Here is a 25,198-nt window from a genome sequence, read left to right on the forward strand (position 1 = left end):
TGAATGCAGAGGACTACGTCAGATTCGGTGGATTGCGACCATGATCAGTGTTTTTTATGTCAATAAAAGGGATAACGAGGGCTGTGGGGGAGTGTTTTTTTAAATAAAAAATCTTTTTCAATGTGTTGTGTTTTTTATAATTGAATTTTCAGCCTTAGTGGTGGAAGCCGTCTTATTGACGGAATCCATTACTAATCCGGGGCTTAGCGTTAGCCCCAAAAAACAGCTAGCGTTAACCCCCAATTATTACCCCGGTACCCACAGCCACAGGTGCCGGTACCAACAGGCCCGGAGCATCAGAAAAGGCGCTCCTGGGCCTAGGCAGTGACAGGCTGGTGATATTTAGGCTGGGGAGGGCCAGTAACAATGGTCCTCGCCCACCCTGATAACATCAGGATGTTGCTGCTTGGTTGCTATCTGGCTGATACTGAAAATAAGGGGAACCCTATGAATATATATATATATAGATATATAGATATATAGATATATATATAAAAATTAAAAACATGTGTGGTTCCCCTATTTTCAGTATCAGACAGATACCAACCAAGCAGCAACAGCTTGTCGTTACCAGGGTGGGCAAGGACCATTGTTACTGGCCCTCCCCAGCCTAAATAACACCAGCCTGTTACCGCATAGGCCCAGGAGTGCCATATATGATGCTCCAGGCCTGTTGATACGGCTCTTCCCAGCATCCCTGTGGCGGTGGGTACTGGGGTAATAATTGGAGGTTAGCACTAGCTGTTTTGGGCACTAATGCTAAGCTTAGTAATGGACTCTGTCAACAAGACGGCTTCCACTACTAATCCTAAAAATGTTATTATAAAAAACATGACACATCGAAAAAAAGATTGATTTAAAAAAACACTCCCCCACAGCCCGCATTAACCCTTATATTGAAATTTTAAAAATGCTTGTCATCATCGCAATCCTCCAAATCTGACGTAGTCCTCCGCATTCATACATATATATCCCAATATATCTGAAATACCGTTTATTGCTTGCACAAGTATGGTACATTTGGTGCAATGTTTTATTTTTTTGGGTGCAAAACAATCTACAAAAAACTTCTACCTACACCAACATTGATAAATTTCCCCCATATAAAGTGTTTATTTATAATGGAGAGAGTGGCAAACAGTGACAGCTGCATATACGGGACAAACAAGTATGTAGGTGGTTCAAAGTTATGCTCTGGTTTCCCTAGTAAGTGCAAGTGTCTATATTTAGTACAATTAAATCAATACATTTAGTGTATTTGGTGGGACAAGCGTTCTGACCAAAAACTTTGGTTGCGTAGTCCTTCATACCTACAGGTATATGGAGTATACTTAAACTAGTGACCTGCAAGGTGTTGTGAGAAGGATATGGTTAGTGGTATGCTATATTTGGATTATTGCAGGTAAATATGCACTGATGATTATCCCTGCATAGTGAAATGTGTTGGGCTAATTTTGATCTATGGGCTATATGCTACAAATAGCTGAGTGGTTGGGAGCCTCAATACCAGCATTGTGTATGTATATATGTATCATATGCATGGATGCACAGTTTTAATAGGATTTCTATGGAAAATACATAGTTATCAGGATTGGCTTGTGATATATTTTTTCACCATTACATATAATTGCACACGGTGGATATATTGTGACAATGTTCTATGAAAAACATTAAATAAACAAGGAGCAACAGCAATATGGCTACTTAAAGGGTAGCTCCCACCAACCCTCTTTTTTTTTCTTCTGTCCCTGCCTATTGCCCTTCTATCCCTAACCCCCTCCCTGCCTTTATTTTTATATTTATTGACTAATAAATGGCATTTTGTCTGCCTGGTAGTGTGCTCACTACCAGGCAGACTTCCCCAGCAGGCACCACGTCACTGATGCCTGCTGGGGGGGACTTCCGCCCTTAGTTCTAACAGGGTGCCTCCAGCTGTTTCACAACTACAACTCCCAGCATGTTCTGACATCTATTGGCTTACAGGGCATGCTGGGAGTTGTAGTGGGGAAACAACTGGAGGCACCCATTCATAACAACCTACCGCCCCCACCCCCCTCCCCTCACCTCCAGTCGCTCAGATGGATAGAAGAAGCCGGGACAGCGAACTCTGCGCTGCGCGGCAAGCTGCAGAGAAACGGGGAATCCAATTCAGTTACCGGAGTCTGCAGAGAGAGTGCAGACTCCAACTGGGCTGAGGTACAGACTGCGTGCATGGTGCGGCCAGGGCGGCTGCTCCTGGACTTTACTGCGCTGGCTTCCTGCCTGTTTGATTGACAGACAGGAAGCCAGCGCGCAGTGAATGAATTTCGACACATTTGCCCGGCTGAAATGAGTCGAAATTCTGTAGTGACGTCACTGCAGAATGCATTCGGCCACTAGGAGGGCGACCCCTAGTGGCCGAATTTAAAAGTGATTTTAAACTGTTTTAAAATCACTTTTTTAAATTAAACTATATTAGAGATATGTTGTAGTACTTAAGTACTACAACATATCAATTTTTTGTTTTCATGACAGTGCCCATTTAAGTTTCCTGTTTCTTCAGTGAAAGTATATTTTATGTGACTGGGGCCTGACGAAGCACCAATAGGTGTGATACGGCTGTGGGCCGATGCCTGACTTCTCCCCGTAACATCTTCCACCTCCCGCTGCCTCTTCGCCTGACCGCGATGTCCATTGTCTGAACTGACTCTGCCAGCACCGGGTGAGTTGCTCTGCTACCCTTTCTTTCATGGACATTAATAATACCAAGGATTGTTGGAAGACATCAAACTCTAGTATTTGTTATGCTTGAAACAGCCTTGTGCCTACACAATTGAACAACCAACTATGCAGGGTCTCTTCAATCCACCTAGCGTGTTATCTACTGTTCAGGACATACTGGACTCTGCTTCTTATTTAAGCCATATTACATTCTGTACCTGGTGAAGTGGGTAACACTGCTATATCTCCACACATGCCTGTAACCTTTGTGTTACATCTGATGCCAAGAAATGTCCTGATAAACTAATATTTATCATCAGCTTTCAATGAATCTCAAACGAATATTTACTTTGGGGCAACTGGCTTTAATGCAGTTTAGCCAAATGTACTATAAGTGTAAATGTTATCGGTTTTGTTTTCCTAGAACAATAACTGCTCTTATTCCTTTGATTATAGTAACAATTTTGTAAAACATTTGGGAAACCAATTCTGTTCTGAATGGGCATTTACTGTGCGAGCAAGCTGTGTAGTTCAAAGACAGGACGCTAGTCATAATGTGCTTTTCCTTTCCTTGTGTTTAGATCTTAATCATAGAATTCCCAAGCATGACCAAGCCTGCTGCAGTGAGCGAGCAAACATTTCAAAGAGTTTCAATTACAAAAAAAAGTGGGATTCCAGTGGCATCCGGTAGAGATGTGTGTACTTTTTATTTATAGATAAGAAATGTTCAGTTTCCGCTTAATTCAGAAAGAGTTTAGACATAGAGGCCAACCAGAAAGGTTATGTCGTGGGATAAAGACAATAAAAATAGTTTTTATTTCAATAAATCTATTACATTATATCATATTAAAAGTCATTACAACCTAATGGGGGAAATGTATCAATGCTTTTTGTAGGTTTTGGTGAAAAATTTTCCGAAATTTTTCAGCACGTATTTGTGCAAATATTTTTGACTTTTCCTGCGTATTGCGTGTAATCTTATAATGATTCTTAAAGATTTGCAACTTTTTTACACCAGATTTTTTGGTGAAAGCATTGATTCCCCGAATTATATTTATGCTAAAGTGAATCACTACTTTTATGATTCCATTTTCTTTTTAGGTACAAAATTATTTGCTGATTATTTTTTACAATCTACTTTACAGGATGTGAAACTTGAATTTTTCTTGCAAAGAACTCAGAAATTTCTACTTCCCCTAACACAGCCATAGCAACAGTAGTAAAATTGCTTTACGGAGGCTGCATACACCTATCATTATTTTGTTTCATCTGAACAAGCTCTTTTCTAAGCATTATGGGGCATACAGTTGTTACTTAGGATACCAGGGCAGAGAGGTACTGCAAAGTGTAGTTTGCACCCTTGTAGACTTGACAAAGTTGACCATTGAATACTACTTTTCCCTTGGTAGCCATCTCTATTTAGGAAATGAGTGGCCTCTGGTTATAATAGTTTGAGTGAGAGAAAATTAATAATAAAAAAAAAAAAAAAAAACTGATTTCCAGATGTCCACTTTTACTTTATGGCTACAAAGTAAAATATAAGGTATTTAATGCATCAGAGGACATTTAACTGTTACAAATAGATCTGGATAGGTTGGAGGTTTAGGCTGAGAAGCGGCAGATGACATTTATCATCATTACTGATAAATATAAGGTTAGGCGCATGGGAAGGGAAAAAAACTCTGGGTATAACTGACATGGAAAAGGACTAGGGAGTCTTAGTTAACAGTAAATAAACTGTAGCAACCAGTGTCGGGCAACTGCTGCCAAGGCAAATAAAATCATGGGGTACATCAAAAGGGGCATATATTCACACAACAAAGAAATAGCTTTATCACTGTACAGCTCACTAGTCAGACCACACATGGAATACCGTGTATAGTAAGGGGCACCAGTGTACAAGAAAGACATAGAAGAGTGGACTCTGAGGCGGACAACCAAACTAATAAATGGAATGGGTCGAATAGAGTACCCAGAAACATTTTTAAAATTAGGGTTATTTAGTTTAGGGGAATGACCTAATAACTATGTATAAGCTCATTAGGGGTGAATACAGAGACTGTATCTATAAGGCTGGGTTCACATCACGTTTTCTCCCATACGGGAGCGCATACGGCAGGGGGGAGCTGAAACCTTGCACTCCCATATGCCTTTCTATGCGCTCCCATATGTAATTCATTTCAATGAGCCGGCCGGAGTGAAACTTTCGGTCCGCTCGGCTCATTTTTGCGCCGTATGCACTTTTACAACCGGACCTAAAACCGTGATTGACCACCGTTTTAGATCAGGGGGGGGGGGGGGGAAATGAGCCGACTGGACCGAACGTTTCACTCCGGCCGCCTCATTGAAATGAATTACATACGGGAGCACATAGAAAGGCATATGGGAGCGAGAGGTTTCAGCTCCCCCTGCCGTATGTGCCCCCGTATGGGAGAAAATGTGATGTGAACCCAGCCTAACAAGGAAGTATCCTCTGTGTCTAGAGAAAAAAAATCTCTTAGACCCTTTTACTTTTTTAACATTTTGATATGTTGCAGGATTGTGGTACAAACAAAATTCAAGCCCCCCCCCCCTCCATGATACAGTAGGTGTAAACAAAACTTTTTGAATTAATCCAAAATTACTAAATAAGGACAAACTAAAATTTTTCAAAAACATAAGTATTAATACCCTTTGCTATGACATTTGAAATTTAACTCTGGGGGACTTGATCCCCTTGGAGATGTTTCTACACCTTGGTTGGAGTCACCTCTAATACATTCAGTTGATTGGACAGGATTTGGAAAGGCACAACCCTGTCTATATAAGGTCTCCCAGCTGGTAATATATATCAGAGCAAAAACCAATCCAAGAGAGGAAAAAGAGCTGCCAGTACAGCTTAGAGACAGGATTGTGTAGAAGCTGACATCGTGAGAAGGGTAAAAGTACTCAGGAGCACAATGGCCTCTATACTTTTATATAGAAGAAGTTTGGAATAATCAGGACTCTTCCCAGAGCCCCAAAAAAAGGAATAAAAAACGATCCATGGCGTGATATCGCTAAAAAGAGTAAACACACAGTGTATAATGGTGCTTACCAGGGGTGGTTGTGTGAGCCCAGCACAACAAAAGGACAGCGTATAGGATAAAGCCAAGGGTTATCAGCAGCATTCCCATTGAGCACAAGACATAGCATAAGGACAGGATGATCCAGGCGCTCAGAAGTAACCTCCACAGGCAGGTAAGTAAAGACAGGTTTATTCCCAAGCTTTCCCAGGGCTGGTCATAAATGCCAAACTAAGTAATCTGGGAACAAGGGACTTGCTAAAAGAGATGAACAATAATCCAATGGTCTCTCTGGCTGTGCTCCAATAATCCTATGTGCAAATGGAAGAATTTTCCAGAAGTTCAACCATCACTGCAGCACATGGTTATAGGCTGATATTTATCAAAACCTCTGCAGAGGAAAAGTTGCCCAGTTGCCCAGCAACCAATCAGATCGCTTCTTTCATCTGGCAGAGGCCTTGTTAAAAATGAAAGAAGAAATCTGATTGGAATAAAATTGTAGCGACAATCTATGCTGGCTCGGAGTTAGCATACATTTCAGAAGCGTGGCACAGCCCACTTCACACCACTTAATAAGCCAGGAAAGCAGAAAACAGCATGCTTTCATATAAAGACCAGCATGGTTTTTATACATCAATGTGCACATTGTATGTTGCTATAAGCATAAAACTTAGATTAGCGTATACCATTGACTCCTTTTAACTCCTGTCTGTCATATTTCATGACAATGACCTTAAAGGGGTACCTTGTCCCTAGACATCTTATCCCTATCTAAAGGATATTGGATAAGATGTCTGATCACAGGGGGGGGGGGGGGGATGGCTGCTTGGACCCCCCGCGATCTCTGGGCCGGCACCCAGGTGTTCTGAAGATCCCATTGCTGCACATGATTCTTCTGCACAGTCCACAGTACCACTGAAATTGAGCCGGTGAAAGAATGATTTGGATCATTCTTTTACCGGAATCTGCACATAATACATTGCCGTCTATGTGGATGGCAATATCTGCACGATCCTAGCACCAACTGATTCAGTCAGGGCAGGGTGCCCTTGGAATCTTCCCAATATTAACCTACCCTTGGTTGCAAGGTTAACATATTTTTTTTTAGTTAATAAAATAAGATACCGACAAAGCTAAGAAATCTAAATCCAACGTGTCATCAGACTATACCGCTCTATGTAAGCACAGCACAGTATGGCAGGAGGTCTGCATTCTAATTAGCCAAAAGGACACAAAAATACTGTCATCAATGCTTGTGCTGGGACAGATACATTGGGTAATAGGATAATTCAGAGAATATTTTAGATGTGATTTATGAGCAATGTCCATGCCTCTCCCAATACTTTTCATAGTCTAAGTCACTATATACACTGTTTGCAGGTACACAGCAACCAACTATCAATCGAGGAATCTTCTCATGACTATAATGGGCTTATAAGTTATGGGTTCAGTGTATTCTCTGATCGCTCCCATTAACCAAACTGCACAATATTTCAGGCTAGAAGGAGAGCATACCAATCTTCATACCATACTACTCTCATGGTCTAATGACAGATCCATGTTAACAAAAGTGCTACAATGCTTTTATAGTGTCAGTACACAGTGGAGTCCAGTGTTTAGACCCCATGGACTGATCCTTTTTGGAAATCACCCCTAATATTTATACATTTTACAGAACACATCCATATATATCATATTAAGAAAAGATTCTACATGGTATTAACAGTGGCTTAATTTGCTCTTTAAATTCTTATTTAGCTCTGTACAGCCTCAGTGATTGAGCCAATAGATTTCATCTGACATTACAAAGTAAAGTAACATCGGAAAAAAATGCATTATTAATAAGGTTTATTTCATGAAAGACTCATTATGTCCATAGAAAGTAATCTCTGAGAGCTGGCACCTGCAATAAGTATGCCTCAGCGAAGATGGATCTGAGCGTGCACCTGGAGAGAAGGGACGTGTATATTACAGTATCCCTGACCATGTCTCTTTATCACAAGATAAATGACAGTCACTTGTTCTTTGTGTGCACTGCAGTTGTTCCGAATCCATCCAAGAATTGCTGGAGCGGTTACTTTAATGACTTGCACTAGTCCAGCTCACTGATACAGAAATGAATGCCAAATATTGCATCAGGCCAAAAAAACGTCAGCATGCCCTGGGCCAAAAAATACATTTGCTTTTCTTCTGGAAACAGGTCAGCAGCTCGATTTTTCGTTCTCTGACACTGCAATAGATTGCTAACAAGAGCCCTAAACAGACAGTATATAGTTTTCCCTATAGTTTAATCACCATTGGCCGTGATTACAGCCCCCAGTCTCAAGGTTTGTGCACCTGGATTTGGGGATTTTCTGCCATTCTTTGTAGATCAACTTAAACTCTGGTTTGATGGAGACTGGAAGTGAAAGCCATTTTCAGGTTCCTTCTGAATATTTATGTATATATTTACAAGTCCTTTCTGTTATAATTCAAATGGTATACTGTTTGGTAAAAAAATAAAATAAAATAAAACGCACAGTCATGTGGAGGACATACATGCACTATTCCACAATGTCCTGACAATCCTCAATTTAGCTGTTTCTTATCTAGAGAAAAGACAGTTTGATGTAAAGATAAAACAACAGCTTGGAAAGTAACACATTAGTAATACATAAGGGTCTAGTGACACGGGTGGAATTTCCGCACCAATTCCGCTTCCTTGGGTGGTTTCTGGCTTGTGCGGATTTTGTGTGGAATTGGTTCGGAATTGGTTCAGAAATTCCGCATGTGGAAATTCAGAAGTGTGGAATCCCATAGAAGTCTATTGGGATTTCATTTGAGGTGGAATTCCACCCGTGTGTATAGACCCTAACTGTGTTACTGATGCCTTTATAAAAAAAACCTTTTTTGTGTGCAATATTACTAAGACTATGTTCACACTATGGAATGTCTGCACGGAGAGTCCGCAAACTGAGGGCACCGGCGCTAGGACTGCACTGGAATGCAGACGTCTCATAGATGGCTATGCATTCTGTGCGGAGTCTGCAGAAAAAATGAATGTGTTTATTCTTTCTGTGGATACGGAAATCAGAATTTCCATGCACAGAAACATCTGGCACAGAAATTCTGCCATGTGCAGAGTGCAGCAAAACCTCTTTGAATTCAACGGGACTCTGAATTCCGACGTGTGAACATGTGTATAGGTTACAAGAGGACTTGGATAGACTAAGTGTCTGGGCATCCACTTGGCAAATGAGGTTCAATGTGGATAAATGTAAACTTATGCATCTGGGTACTAATAACATGCATGCGTCGTATGTCTTAGGGGGGATTAAACTGTCAGAGTCACTGGTAGAGAAGGATCTGGGTGTACTTGTAGATCACAGACTACAGAATAGCATGCAATGTCAGGCTGCTGCTTCCAAAGCCGGCAGGATATTGTCATGTATCAAAAGAGGCATGGACTCAAGGGACAGGGACATAATACTCCCCCTTTATAAAGCATTGGTACGGCCTCACCTGGAATATGCTGTTCAGTTTTGGGCACCTGTCCATAAAAGGGACACTGCGGAGTTGGAAAGGGTGCAGAGACGCGCGACTAAACTAATATGGGGCATGGAACATCTTAGCTATGAGGAGCGATTAAAGGAGTAACAATGTTTAGTCTTGAGAAGAGACGTTTAAGGGGGGATATGATAAACGTATATAAGTATATTAATGGCCCATACAAAAAATATGGAGAAAAACTGTTCCAGGTTAAACCCCCCCAAAGGACAAGGGGGCACTCCCTCCGTCTGGAGAAGAAAAGGTTTAGTCTCAAGGGGCGACACACCTTCTTTACCATGAGAACTGTGAACTTATGGAATGGTCTACCTCAGGAACTGGTCACAGCAGGAACAATTAACAGCTTTAAAACAGGATTAGATACATTCCTGGAACAAAATAACATTAATGCTTATGAAGAAATATAAAATCCCATCCCTTCCCCAACATCGCGCCACACCCCTACCCCTTAATTCCCTGGTTTAACTTGATGGACGTACGTCTTTTTTCGACCGTACTAACTATGTAACATGGTCTAAGAATCCACCTCCCTAATAAATAGTAGGAGTGGCTGTTCAGAAGTGTCGGACTGGAGAGAACTATATGACTTTCTCCAGGGTATACAGCAGAAGACATGTTCTATTAAGTAATTTAAAAATCTTTATAATGTTCTGGCCGCAGCCAATTTGAAATATCCAACAAAATACCCCTGTAAGCTTTTAGCTGTCAGGGCATGCTGGGAGTTGTAGTTTTACAACAGTTGCAAAGCAACAGGTTGGGGGACACTTGCCTAGATAGACACTTGCCAAGATATACATTGGCATACTATACATTCACCAAAGTGATACAAAAAAAAAAAGGGTAAAGCACTATCCATACAACCTATTTTTCAAAAATTATACAGGCACCAACAAAACCCACAACAAATTTATGTTACCTCAATATTTGTTTGCCCTCTTTATACTATCATATGCTTTACATCAGTGGTCTTCAACCTGCGGACTTCCTAATGTTGCAAAACTACAACTCCCAGCATGCCCGGACAGCCAATGGCTGTCCGGGCATGCTGGGAGTTGTAGTTTTGCAACAACTGGAGGTCCGCAGGTTGGAGACCACTGCTTTACATTATAATACCCTAAAATTAGATCCACAGGTTTCTTGTAATCCAGGAATAGTGTATTCGGGGTGTTACGGTTAGGTCACCTAAATTGTCGGTAGTGGACCGCCCCAACAAAGTACCAGACTGAGTAACGCTGTATACTGTACTTATAGGATGGTATCCATTAAAGTATCATCAAACTAGTAATACAAGCAATCAATTAGATAAATCCTTTAATTTGTAACTTACACATGAGTAATATGATAGCATGTATGTATTTTGTATGTGCTAGTTTCTATATACAAGGTCCAGAGACTTATTGCTGTCTTGTAGAGCATATGATAGTATAAAGAGGGCAAACAAATATTAAGGTAAAATAAATTGTTGTGGGTTTTGTTGGTGCCTGCATAATTTTTGAAAAATAGGTTGTATGGATAGTGCTTTACCCTTTTTTTAATCACTTTGGTGAATGCTATATTATGCCAATGCTCAGTTTGGGTACTTTTGTAGGATTGATGAGCAATACTGAATATAGTAAAAATATTTCTTAAAACTTAAATAACTAAAACTAATACATTAAATAAAACTTACATACCTGTTTTATTAGCTGTGATTTCACTTTTCTATCATTTACATAGGAAAAGATGCACCTGCAATTTAAAGAAAAAGAGGTCACAATGGCGCAGGCAGCTGCATGTCTCAAATTCAAGGTTTCTGTCAAACTGCACGTTCCTATTTAGAGCAAAGCCTAAACCATTCGGCTGCATAAATATAGTTACTAGGCTGTCGATGAAACCATACTTCCGGCCTTATCATTTTAACCCACTGCAGTCGCCTTCCTGTTGTGAACATGAGCATAGAGCTCTAGCCACTCAATATATATATGACTGTCCTACAAGCTTTTGGGCATGTTTGTGGAGAAGGAAAGCACAGCAGCGACATGACAGCCTTCTAAAGTTTTTTATTTTAACAAGAATATTTTTAGTGCAAAAAATTACTATTTTAATCAAGAGCTGAATTAAAGGGGTACTCCGGTGCTTACACATCTTTTCCCCTATCCAAAAGATAGGGGATAAGATGCCTGATCGCGGGAGTCCCGCCGCTGGGGATCCCCGGGATCTTGCACGCGGCACCCCGTTTGTAATCAGTCCCCAGAGCGCGTTCGCTCCGGGACTGATTAGAGGCGACCACCGGGCTGGCGGCGTGTGACATCACGCCTCTGCCCCGTGTGACATCACGCTCCGCCCCTCAATGCAAGCCTACGCGAGGGGGCGTGACAGCTATCACGCCCCCTCCCGTAGGCTTGCATTGAGGGGCGGAGCCTGACGTCACACGGGCGCGGAGGCGTGACGTCACACGCCGCCAGCCCGGTGGTCACCTGTAATCAGTCCCGGAGCGAACACGCTCCAGGGACTGATTACAAACGAGGTGCCGCGTGCATGATCCCGGGGGTCCCCAGCGGCGGGACTCCCGCGATCAGGCATCTTATCCCCTATCCTTTGGATAGGAGAAAAGATGTGTAAGCACCGGAGAACCCCTTTAATGAATGAACTATACTCTGTTCTTATAATACAATAAGGGAAAGTTTGGTTTTATGGTATAACACCTATAGCTTTAAAAATACCATGAACAAGCAGAACCTTATGGACACTTAATAACAATTATTTTAGGGCAGAGCACCTTCTGATGAGACTATTCAGGCCTCTGTTGGCTGCAGCAAAAATGGCGGCTCTTGCTGTGGATCTTCCAGGGGAAGCACCGTGCAGGCCACAGTGAAGCATTTCTGCAGGCCTCACGTTACACTCTTACTGCCTTTTCTTTAATGGACAAACTGCTCCCAATACTCCCTAGTGAACGAGCTGGCCTTTAGCTCTTAGGCCTATTCAAACTTGCAGACCAATCGTAGGTCAAATTGAAGCCACAAATGAGCCATGTACGCTGTATCCCATGGCATCAAAACATAACTTTTTATCCATTCTTTTTATCTTCTTCAATCAGTACTATGACGCAGTGCCCTGGTTTCACAACCCCTATATCCACATAATGTAAGGCACTTCCTGGGTTCATAACAAAAAACTATATGACAAGTCATGGAGTGTATCTGGCACCACCACCCAATGGGGGAACAAGTGCTCCATGGCCAGTTCTACCCAAGACTTTCTTGGGTGAAAACAGAAAACAGGAAAAGCAACCCTATGGCTCCATTAAAAATGTTAGAAAGGCTCGAGTGCAGAAAATCTGCAGCATATAACAGTACCAGCAAAGAGTACTGTATACCTCTATAAAATAGTCATAAAATTACCAAATAATTGCCACATTTTGAGTCCCAATCTCCTTACATTCTATATCTGTGTCAAGCTGTCATTGCTAGGATAGTATGATTTAGGGACACTCCATGGGACACGTTACCTCTCAGGGACTCTGCATTCTGCCTCTGTGAGGAGATATACTTATCTTGCCTCATGGCAGACACAGACTTGTTTCATCTACACCTATTTGCACCATCTGTTGGCTGCCTCTTACTACAAAACATGTTTTAAATGACCTCTTCTCCAGGCAGGTGACAACCCAAGAGATTCTAAAGATGTCTATGCATTTATGGCAATGGCATGTATATAGGTATATAGAAAAAGAGTTAGGTCACTACAGTGGTCCCTCAAGTTACAATATTAATTGGTTCTGGGACAAACATTGTATGTTGAAACCATTGTATGTTGAGACCAGAACTCTGTGGAAACCTGGTAATTGGTTCTAAAGGCACCAAAATGTCATCCAAAATAGGAAAAAATTTGAATTAAAGAAAAATAAGTAGATAACTAATGTAGATAAAGCAAGATCGTACATATAAAAGTAAGAAAGATCTCAAGCAGGGAGCCTCCAGATATTGCAAAACTACAACTCCCAGCATGCCCGGACAGCCATAGGCTGTCCGGGCGTGCCGGGAGTTTTAATTTTGCAACAGCTGGGGGCACCCTGCTTGGGAAACACTGGTCTATGTAGAGGACAGCAGCTTCTGCGTGATCCTGTACAGTACACAATGTCCTAAAAAAGTTACATGGAGTCACCCTCACCTGGTGTCCAAAGGAGCAGGTTACCCTGGTACAGGTAAAGTATACAGAACATGTAATACCTCCCTGTACTGTAGGGGGCGCTACCAGACATCAGTCAGTGCATACGTTTCAGTAATACAGGGGTTTTACCAGTGAATGTCCATTCTGATTGGTCAGTTCTTCCAGCCATTGACATGTTTCGCAGATCTGGACTGTCCATACATTGTATGTTGAGTCTGGTTTCAACTTACAATGGTCCAGAAAAGACCATTGTATGTTGAAAATATTGTATGTTGGGGCCATTGTAAGTTGAGGGATCACTGTATTCTGGCATCAAAACCATAACCTGCATGCAGTAAGTAGATATGTTCAACAGCTTTTTTATCTTATGTTTACAGCATGCTTGACCAACTCTATACGATGTGTTCATTTATATGGTGTTACATACAGAAATGTGATGAAACTCTCGTCTTCTTTATTCAAACCAAGATTAGCTGTCATCAAATAGTTTCATAAGCCATAACTTCCTCAAATCTTTTATTGAGTTTAACATGACCACTTCCTCTGGCAGAAAGTTCTATAGTCTCACTGCTCTTACAGTAAAGAACCCCTATCTGTGCTGGCGTGGAAACCTTTTCTCTAGATGTAGAGGATGCCTCCTTGTTTCAGATACAGTCCTGGCTATAAATGGATAATCTGAGAACAAGAGAACAACACCCCTTAGCGTCTTTTTTCTAAACTAAATAACCCTAATTTTTATCATCTTCAAGATAGTTTCATGCATTTACAGTGTAATCGGGACATACAGAAGATATGTATTTTGTATACGAAAACATATTTGCTAACTGAGGCTGCTAACTAAGCTTACTATTATATATATATATATATATATATATATATATATATATATATATAATGTTGGCCTTGCACCCCACCCACCTCTATCAGGTGTGTACATAAGGTGTCTTGGATGTTTCAGACCCTAACATGCTTACTGAACTGTTCACACAGAGGCATATTCACAGTGTAGGGTCCGTCCCAAGGAGGCCACCTTATCGCGGTGGGACGGTCCAAGCTAATTGACCGCTGGCGGAGAAAAATTTGCGAGCTAAGTGCCTCACTATTTCATAGTTTCACATTTGCATCTATTACACCATAGCTGTATAGCTCTCCATGTTTTAACTGCATTTTCATGTTTCACCTATATCCTTGTGCTGGCAGTGTGCTGCTGCATTCTTTTGTTTATATATATATATATATATATATATATATATATATATATATATATATTATACACTGAAAAAGACTGGTGCTGTGGACTCAATAGTGATATTGTTTCTTACCATCAAAGGCACGGAAGTCTTCTGATCAAGTCACAGCTTATTATGAGCATATGATCAGGAATACAGTGTTTCATTATGAATTATGTACTTCCTACTACTGAGGTTAAGATCTCTGATGTTTGAAGATCTGATTTCTGAGAAGTCAGTGCCAGAGTCACTGCTGTTATTCAAATGGTGCTGCTCCTTGATATTGCTGTGCTCCGTTATTCTTTATGACCCAACTAATGTACTTTTTTTGACATTTAAACTAACTTTAAGATTATTTACTTATCATCACTGAGTGAATGTAAAATCCTAAATGAGCCATTGTTTATAAGCTTTGGGTAATTCAGTTATGCTGCCAACTGAAAAGATCTTTAGAAATGACTTACTACGCTTTCTGCCTTGATCTTTTAGTTATATGGCTGCCCACCCTGCTGCTGCAGTATTTTACTGGCTAGAGTAGATATACAGTGGCCATCATCCTGGATAACCCATTCCCCATCCAAGTAATATAAAATAGTTAATATAACGGTGAATGCCGCACTATTTATCCAATATTGTGCACTTTGCATACTTTAGTAGTTGCATAAGCATTGCTGCTTTGTTCCTATTGACTCTGATCATTGAAACTGAAAATACTATGGAGTAGTAAAACTTTATGCATCTCTCAGGAACATGAGTTCATTGTAACTTGAACGTTAACACTTATGCAGGCCATACACAAGCTGGCTGCATATGTTTATGGTGGAGTCAGGAGAAATAAGCGTTGATCAAACAGGTGTCCTGACACCACTATAAATACGCACGCTTGACTTGGCCAAACATGCATGTTCATTACACTGGAGACAGAGGAATAATATAAGCTGCTGCCAGACACATCTGCGGGAGGAACAAAGGATAGGGTAGGCTGAAATGCAACATGCTTGATCCCTCTGGAAGAATCAAGAGTCCAACAAACACATAAGATTTTTGACTGATCCTGTCACGATTGGTAGGTTTAGATGGTTTAGTGTCTATGGCCAGTATAAGAATGCACTAAGAAATCTGTACTAAACACTAGAGATTTTCTGAAAAATTTGATTCGGACGATTCGTCAAATTTTCCCCCAAAATGTTTTTGGTTCGAATTTATTTGCGGCGAATCGCTATTAAAAATGGCCTATCTGGTCTACAGACAGCCTCAATAGGGAGAGCCAGCCGGGATGGGGCATCAGCATCAGGAGTCCTGAAAGTCACCCAGTGATTGAGTGGTGGTGCGGTGGGTGGCAATACCAGTACCCAGTGACGAAGGTGGGTGAAAAAAGGAGAACTTGGCATCAGATGTGTGCGGGTGGCGGGTGGCAGGATCATAATAGTAGCTGAGGTGGGTAGGCAGAAGAAAACGGTCTCTTTTGTAAAAGTGTTAGTGTGCACAAGTAAGTATTGAGGATATGTATTATGTAAAACGTAACTTTTAATCCCTTAAGGACTCAGCCCATTTGTGTCCTTAGTATGAGGCCTTAGAAAAACGCAATTTAACACATTTTTGAAGGTTTCGCTTTCACGCTGTACACTTCATGGTAAAATAGACATTTTTTTTATTTATCCTGTGGGTCAATACAATTAAAATGATATCCATGATCATATACTTTTCTAGTAATGTACAGCTTAAAAAAATCACAAACTTTTTAACCAACTTAGTACGTTTAAAATCCCTCTATTTTGCGGACCTATAACTGTTTAATTTTTTCGTATAAGCTGCGGTATGAGGGCTCCATTTTACGCCGTGATCTGTACTTTTTATTGATACTACATTTGCATATGTAAAACTTTTAATACATTATTTATAAAAAAATTTTAAATAAAATGTTATAAAAAAGCAGCAATTTTGAACTTTTTTAATTTTTTGCGTTCATGCCATTCACCGTACGGGATCATTAACATTATATTTTAATAGTTCAGATATTTACACATGCAGCGATACCACATATGTTTATTAAAAGAATATTTACACTTTTTGGGGGTAAAATGGGGAAAAAGGGACAATTTTAATTGTTATTGGGGGAGGGAATTTTTCACTTTTTTTACTTTTATCTTTACACTTTTATAGTCCCCATATGGGACTATTTATAGCAATCAGTTGATTGCTTATTCTGTTCAGTGCTATGCATAGGGCAGAGCACTGATCAGTATTATCGGTCATCTACTGCTCTGGTCTGCTCCATCTCAGACCAAAGCGGGAAACGCCAGGAGACGGACGGAGGCAGGTGAGGGTACCTCCGTCCGCCATTATGGATGATCGGATCCCCGGGGCAGAGCTGGAAATCCTGGCTGATCCATGTCTGATTCATTTTCACAAAGGTCAGTCTCTCCACATTTTTCATGGACAGACGAGTTCTCCTTGGGTAACTATGGCCCCCGCCCCACTAAACACTCGCTCTGATGGCACACTACTGGCCGGGCAGGACAGCTTTTCCAGGGCAAACTCTGCTAGTTGCAGTCACAAATCAAGTTTGGCTGCTCAGAAGTCCAGTGGATCTTCAAGGTGTGTTTGCATGGTCATGTCAAGGTATGCAACCACCTGCTGGTTCAGGTCCTGCTCTAAGTCTACCTGCTGCTAATAAGTTGCTTCACTATGCAGGTGAAGAAAGCTACTCATCAGCGACTGTAGACTTAGGCTGCTGCTGTAGGAGCTGGTACTGCTCCTGCCACCCCACCCCTCCCCAGAAGCCATGGCAGTGGAAGGTGAGCGCAGAGAGCCCCCCATAGTCAGACCTGCGGGAGGATGGACGATGGCACAGATAGGCATCGGCCAACTGACTACGTAGGATGTCCCTGTATTAGGTCAGTTTGTCCTCCCTCTCAGTAAAAAAGGCCCCCATTTTGTGCCGGTAGCGAGGGTCCAAAATGGTGGAGAGACAGAAGTCATCCCGCTGCCGAATGTTGACAATTAGACGGTCACTGAGCAAGCAAGTGAGCATGCATCCTGCCATTTGTGCAAGTGACTCGGAGGGACTACCTGCCTCCATCTCCACTGCATACTACCACGGTGTGTCTGGGTCCTCGGTCTCGCCTTCCTCATAACTCTCTAGCTCCTCTAGCTGCTCCTGCTCCTCCTCTCCTCTCAGATGACTAGAAAAACTGCCCATCTCGTGAAACCTAAACTGTGCCCCACTGTGCCTCTCCTCCTCCATTGTTCATCCCGTAATTCTGGCGACTGACCAATAATGTGGCTTCCTCAAAGGGTGTGAGCAAACAGCAGCACGCACACGCCTGAGCAAACAGCAGCACGCATGAGCTGCCACTGGTTGACACAGGGGAGTCCCCCTATCCCCTTGGATCATCAAGAAATTGGTGATGGCTTTTCTCTGTTCGTATAGTCGGTCCAACATATGTAGGGTGGAATTGCAACATGTGGAAATGTCGCAAATCAGACTATGATGGGGGATGCCGTTCTGACACTGCAGCTCAAGGAGGGTGTGCTTTGCGGTGTACGAGTGGCTGAAGTGCAAAGTGCGAGCCTCTTGACAACCAGACTGAACATGTGTGCCATGCAGTACGCATGTCTCAGGCTTCCTTGTCGCAGCAGAGGGGCACTGAGACCTGTCCATGTAGTGGAGGCTGAGGACACTGTGGAGGATGAGGAGGCGGAGTCGCACACTGTCGTAGGACCAATGGCCTGAGAGCGTGGAGGCGGAATAGGCGTGACCTGTCCAAGTTGCCGTTGTAGCAGTGCAGGAACCACATTCACCCAGTGGGCCGTAAAGGACATGTATTGTCCCTGACCATAGTTACAGCTCCACACGTCGGCGCTGCCGTGCACTTTGATACACAGGCTAAAGGACTGGCCCACCTTCTGTTCCACAAAATTGTGCAGGGCTGGTACTGCCTTCTTCGCAAAGAAATGACGTCTTGGGACTCTCCACCTCGGCTCGGCACAAGCCAGCAATTCTCTGAAAGGTGCAGAGTCCACCACTTCAAAAGGGAGGGACTGCAGCACCAGCCACTTGGACAGGAGCCCATTCAGCTTCTGCGCCATTGAATGAGTGGGCGCGTACTGTTGTCTCTTGGACATGGCTTTGCCAAATGGATTGCTGGTGAAATAACTGACTCGAAGCAGGAGGAGCAGGAGCATCTGGGGCAAAAGAAGATGGGTATGACACACAGCTCCTTTCGGCTGAGGTGGTGGAGCTTTGGCTGGCTGAAACACTCTTGCAGTACCAAAATACAAGGTGCAAATACAGTGAAACTTCTTTGAGAAGACCACTTACACTGTGTGTGACAGCTTTTCAGTCCACCATATATTACGTATGGTGGCCATTTTCTTTGAAAAGACCTCCCAATCTCCTAAAAGGCTATACTTCAATGCAATTTTAAGTGGACTTCTCAGTGTATCATTTTAGCTATAAAGATAAATTGCCAAAATTGATCTCTTATACAAAAGAACAATTTTAAAGCACACGCTGCATGATAGTCTCTGGTTACTATTACCACTTTTGCCAGTAAATCATAGAAGATGTACAATGTCGACAACGTTCAACTAGTCTGCCTGTGTATTGTTCCTGCAAATCTTGGATAACATCATTAGATATTAAATAAATTAAAACTAAAATGTGCTATCTACGCAACTGTAATAGCCCACAGAAACTACGTTTTCACATCATTTTATAGATAATGAAATTGAAAAACATAACCCAAAAAACTATTTTTCCATGCAACATGTTTTTGTCTTTTGGAAAGTATCAAATCTTTCAAAGCATTATAAAGCTCCATATGAGAGCAACTGTATAATGTCTGTGGACGCAGTACGACACACAGAGAAATATGTGGCCATGTTTGGTTATCATCCTTATTGCAGTCTTATAAGGCAATACATTGGAGTCAGTCTGGCCATGTGTATTTGTGTAGCTATTTCATAATGCAAACATTTAGCTGGTCACAACCAAAGCACGATGTTAACACCCTATAAATGTGCATCTGAAAAAAGACAAAAGAGCGCTCCAATGTGAAAGGACTGATTGTAATTATGGTGAGATCCCTAGGCTAGGATAAAACTCACCGGATGGTGTTGTGCAATTTAGGAGGCACAACGCTCAGCAGGCTTAGTGGACACGCACTTCCAAATGTAAATGAGGGTGGTAGGAGTTTCCCAATAGATTGCAGCTCGATCCCTTTACTCAGAGGGGGCATGAGTACATCAATGAGAGGAGTGATGCACTGGATAGTGCACTAGGTAAAGGATATAACAAGCACTATCAAAAGCAGGGTAATTCAAATAAAGTGCAAGATTTATTACATATAACGCGTTTCAAGGGCGTGCTGCCCTCTTCCTTAGACAACGAGGAAGAGGGTAAGACGCCCTTGAAATGCTTTATCTGTAATAAATCTTGGACTTTATTTGAATTATCCTGCTTTTGATAGTGCTTGTTATATCCTTTACCTAGTGCACTATCCAGTGCATCACTCCTCTTATAAATGTGCATGGAAGGGAAGTCAACACCTCTATTGTAGCAACAGCAGAACCTGAGTCAGTTCTATCTTTTCTATCTTCCTTTTAGCTGTATACTAAACCTGAAACTTGCACTTTTTATATAGTTGAATACAATTTACCAGTCACTGTAAGAGGCTTCTATAACCTAGGAAAAGACTGTAGTATTCTGCCATGGAATTAATGGAAGAAAGTCTAGACTCCGTCTTTAAAATAATTAATGTTAATATTTTACAGATGCTATAACAGTCTATGCATGATGGATTCCATCCATCTAATAGATCATGAAAAGCTCATGAAAAAACATGTTTAACAGATGCCATACAGTAGCATTTGTCACCCATACACTATTATAGTATAAGTTTAAGCAATCTTTTTTGGATCCAGGACTCAGTATAGGAAATCGGGTAGTCTACTACAATATTCCCAAGACAGAAGCCAAAAGAACTTTCTTCTGGACTCCATGGAGCTCATATAACCCTATGGGAATGTTCAGTGTGTACATTAGGAGCTTTCCCAACATACATGCAAAACATATTTTGGGTAAATTCACACGTAGCAAGTCTGTTGCAAATTTTATACTGCAGATTTAGCTGCCATAAATCCGCAATCACCCAAAGTAAAGGTTCTAGACTCCATAGGTTGAGTGCAGAGTGTTTTTACTTCAACACTTTTTTCCCACTGGGTTTTTTTTTTTGCTAGCACGGCAGGGAAGAGCACCCTAAAAAAAACTGGAAGGCTGTGCTTCCACGTTGCATATTTAAAATGCTTTTTTTTTTAAATGTATGTTAAAAACTCAACCCAAACATAACTTTTCTAAAAACTCACCTTCTACTACTTTTGACAGGCATCCCACTCATATTCAGTTAACAGTGGTGTTCTATACTGTATGGCCTTGCAGAGATAGGTGAAGATAAGTTTCATTTCTATGCTACTAATAATTAGAGTAAAGGTCTTTATTCTTCTCATACAAACTGCCAAAATGTTCACTGCATATACGATAAAGGTGACTTGAAAATGGGAAGAAAAGATTAAGGCTATGTGCACACGACGGAATGTCTGTATGTTGGGGTGCCAACATAATATGCCGGCGCTAGGACCGCACAGGAATGTGCCATGTTCATTCTTTGTGCAGACACGGGAAATGTAATTTCCAATCCAGAAACATCTAGCATGGAAATTCTGCCATGTGCACAGCTTAGCAGAATTGAATTCAACGGGACTCTGATGCAGCGGAATCTCCAGGCACCAAGATACTGCCGTGTGAACATGGCCTCAGAAAATGCACTAGAAAACAATAGCTGGCCATAGACATATGATCATGTTAGACAGAGTCTGGTTTAACATCCATGTTCAATAATCTTGCATGCTATTTGAATATATGGGGAGCTTGAAGGCTTTTAGGCACCTTTTGCACCACTTATCTCTGGTTAGGCAAGTATACATAAAGAAGGATGTATGCTGGAGCCCAATAAATGATCTGTGACAAAATCTGTTGGATACTCTGAATAAAATCTTGTCTATTTATGATTTCACCCTTATGATTTCACCCTAAGTGACAGAACAAGTTCATGTTTTCACTAAACGACACTGTCCAAGGCTCCAAGGTTAGAATACAGTGTAGTTGTTCTCCGAATTCAGGACATAGAGTAAGATAATCATTATTTGATAGATAAATAAAAGAAGTTTTATCCTATCCTTGGGGCATTGAATCTCTGATCATAGACAGCTACTGTACTCACTATCAGTCTGTGTTTACATATCTGCATTGTGAAGATTCGGCTCTGTTCACATCACGTGCCCAGGAAAGCTTGCAACAAAAAGTTCTCCCTTGAGAACAGTTGGTTTAAATGTTGAAGTTTAACTTGCCTAACCTCATCCTGAATTAACATTGACTGTGGTCTAACATTAAATGAGCGGTTGGTTCCACCAAAATTAGCAGACCAGACTACACCAGTCTAACCTGTAGGGATGGACACATTAGATCTTACCTATGTCATTTGCAATGCTTTTTTTACTTCATTGTCTTGATATTTTGCTTTCATTTTATTGTGTTATCCTAATTTTACACAGTTTAAATTAGTCAAATCTCCATTTTAATCTGTTAGTGACCTGACATTTCATCTGACTATCCATCTCATATTATATCAGAAACATGTGCAGTATATAGTGTTGGCGATGTACAATGTCTTCTTAAGAAAATATTTACTCTGTGAATGTTTCGTCATGACAGATTCCTTTATTTGTAATCCTAATAAAGTTGCTTCTTTAGAAATTGTACAAATACTAGTGTTACATCAATACCAATTGCATTGAGACCAATTGGAAGGAATGAGTTTGATATGTGACCCTGTCTCTACTCGCTTCTAGTCTAGATCAAAACCGAATGACCATGGATTCATGAGTTTGTCTGGCGCAGAGAGGAACCATCGGGAAGCCAAGTAATGCATGCGCAGCTTCATCAGGCATAACAAGAGAAGGCTGGTGACAGGTATATATACCTCCAGGGATTAACCATTAGAGTACTTTTTGAAAGAGTTGTTGCATAAAATTACATATCCACATATGAATGTGACAATAAATAAAAAAATATATATAGAAAAATATAAATGAATATAAATAGACAGACGATAATCACAAAAAAATATATATATAGAAAAATATAGAAACTTCTGAATCCATGGTCATTCGGTTTTGATTTTACTTCTACCCAGGAGGGCTGCAGTGGACCTTCTTGTACATCTCTTCTGCACTTTACCTTGTTGTGTGTGGGCGCACAACCAACTTTGGTAAGCGGTTTGGGAATTACCGTCCCCCACCCTCACTAACAAGATCTGCTGATCCCGCACATGAGGCGCCTTCCTCCTTCTCTCTACGCTTCTAGTCTAGGGCAGTCACTGGCATAACATTGGAAACATTTTTCTCTCTATCTGTATGGCTGATGGTGTAAAGCTGGCCATAAACAGTAGATATTTTGTCTGTCATCAGCCCTGACACCCCTATATACACATATGGTTTGGATGAGCTCTCATATCATATGAAGAGAGCATGAAGTGGCTAAAAAATCCAAAGACGCTGATCTACTTTAGGATGAGCTGTGGGATCAGACGGGTAACATGTAAGCTTTTGTTTTTGCCTTTGTAAAAGTATCACCTCTCTGTAAGTGTAACTGAAAGCAACAATTTCTATTGTCAGAAGATGAATATCTATGGCCAACCAAAGACTCTTTTGTCCTTTAACTCCTTCCCCTACTGAGCCATGAATGTACAGCACTGAGGGCTGGTCCCTTTGTAGGACACAAACATTTATGAATACAATTTTTTTATTTGTAAAACATACTTTAAAAAAAAAAAAATTATGAAATAATTTAACAAAAAAAAAAAAAAAAAAATATATATATATATATATATATATATATATATATATATATATACACAAGGTATCCCTTTTATCAGTACAGGCACCCAATACAATTGAAATTCATGTTGCCTTGGCTTGATAAGGGCCAAATATGGCCAAAACATTGACAATTGATGCCCTTTACATAAAGGAAGCACTTATATTGTGCCTTGAAATTTCTTCTTCTGCATATCAAATATTGGTTACTGTTTTGATTTAAGAGTGTTATGAGAAAAGGTATAAAAACTGAACACTAATAATACAAAAAACTCTCTCCAAAGAAGAAATCTGGGACTCACATAGGAACATCAACAAAAAATATACAAAATGTTATGGCTCAGAATGCAATAGGCAAACAAGACAAATACTCTCTATGCTGTAGGTCAAAAGTCATCTGTATCCTTAGGAAGTTAAACAGCAAGACGTCAAGGCTGTAATTTGGTTACTGCTATAGTTGTTACTACTGCTTCATATTTAGAGGTTTTGTCTACAGTTATTGGTATTAGGATTCGGCTAGCTGGATGTGGATCCTCTGTGTCAGCGAGGGATTGGCGTGGACCGTGTCGGTGGACCGGTTCTAGGGTTGCTACTGGTTTTCACCAGAGCCTGCCGCAAAGCGGGATGGTCTTGCTGCGGCGGTAGCAACCAGGTCGTATCCACCGGCAACGGCTCAACCTCGCTGACTGCTGAGAAGGCGTGGGACAGAAGGACTAGGCAGAGGCAAGGTCAGATGTAGCAGAAGGTCGGGGCAGGCGGCAAGGTTCGTAGTCTATAGTAATAGCAGTAGGTCAAGAACACAGTAAGGGTAAACACAGTAAGCTTTCTCTAGGCACAAAGGCAACAAGATCCGGCAAGGAAGTGCAGGGGAAGTGAGGTTATATGGACAGGGAGCAGGTGGAAGCTAATCAGACTGATTGGGCAAGGCACCAATCACTGGTGCACTGGCCCTTTAAATCTTAGAGAGCTGGCCGGGGACCGGGACGGGGACCGGGACGGGTAAGTGGCTTGGGATGCGATTCGCGAGCGGGCGCGTCCCGCTATGCGAATCGCATCCCCATCGTGAATGTCAGTGCAGCGCTCCCGGTCAGCGGGTCCGACCAGGGCGCTGCATAGAGGAGAACGCCGCAAGCGCTCCGGGGAGGAGCAGGGACCCAGAGCGCTCGGCGTAACAATTGGCTGACATTCTTTTTAAACATGTAGGAATGTAGTTGGAAATTTGGCAGGTCAATGCACCAGAGAATATTGTTGCCATATTTTATGAACTATTTATAAACATTGTCAACTGAATAAAATCGTTGAAAAAAAGCACAATATAATGTATATAATATAACATGCCCTATTCTGTTCACACAAGACAGATTCACAGGGCTCTCTGGAAGAACTTTCCTGTAGACATGTTCACGTTCTATTTAACAGAATGGTTGAACCAACAAATCTAACACATACTTGTATGCCATTGCCTATATTTCTACCATGAAGTTATGCAGCAACAGACTAAATAAGTATAAGGGTGCATTCACACCATGTTTTGCAGTTATGGTCACTGGATCCGGCTGAGAATTGTGAAAACTGGGCACTCCCATATCCCAG

At 41.4% G+C, this 25,198-nt stretch overlaps 1 protein-coding gene across 1 annotated transcript in view; it reads right to left on the reverse strand.

Moving 5' to 3' along the window:
- Positions 1 to 25,198, reverse strand: part of CHST3 (carbohydrate sulfotransferase 3) — a 120,026-nt gene that overhangs the window by 19,431 nt on the left and 75,397 nt on the right. The window contains exon 2 of the mRNA XM_056530708.1: positions 10,964 to 11,018. The gene's annotated coding sequence lies outside the window, so the exon portion shown is untranslated. The remainder of the gene's footprint in view (positions 1 to 10,963; positions 11,019 to 25,198) is intronic.

Source organism: Hyla sarda, chromosome 7 (assembly GCF_029499605.1).
Source record: "Hyla sarda isolate aHylSar1 chromosome 7, aHylSar1.hap1, whole genome shotgun sequence".
In the NCBI taxonomy this organism is placed as follows: Eukaryota; Metazoa; Chordata; class Amphibia; order Anura; family Hylidae; genus Hyla; species Hyla sarda.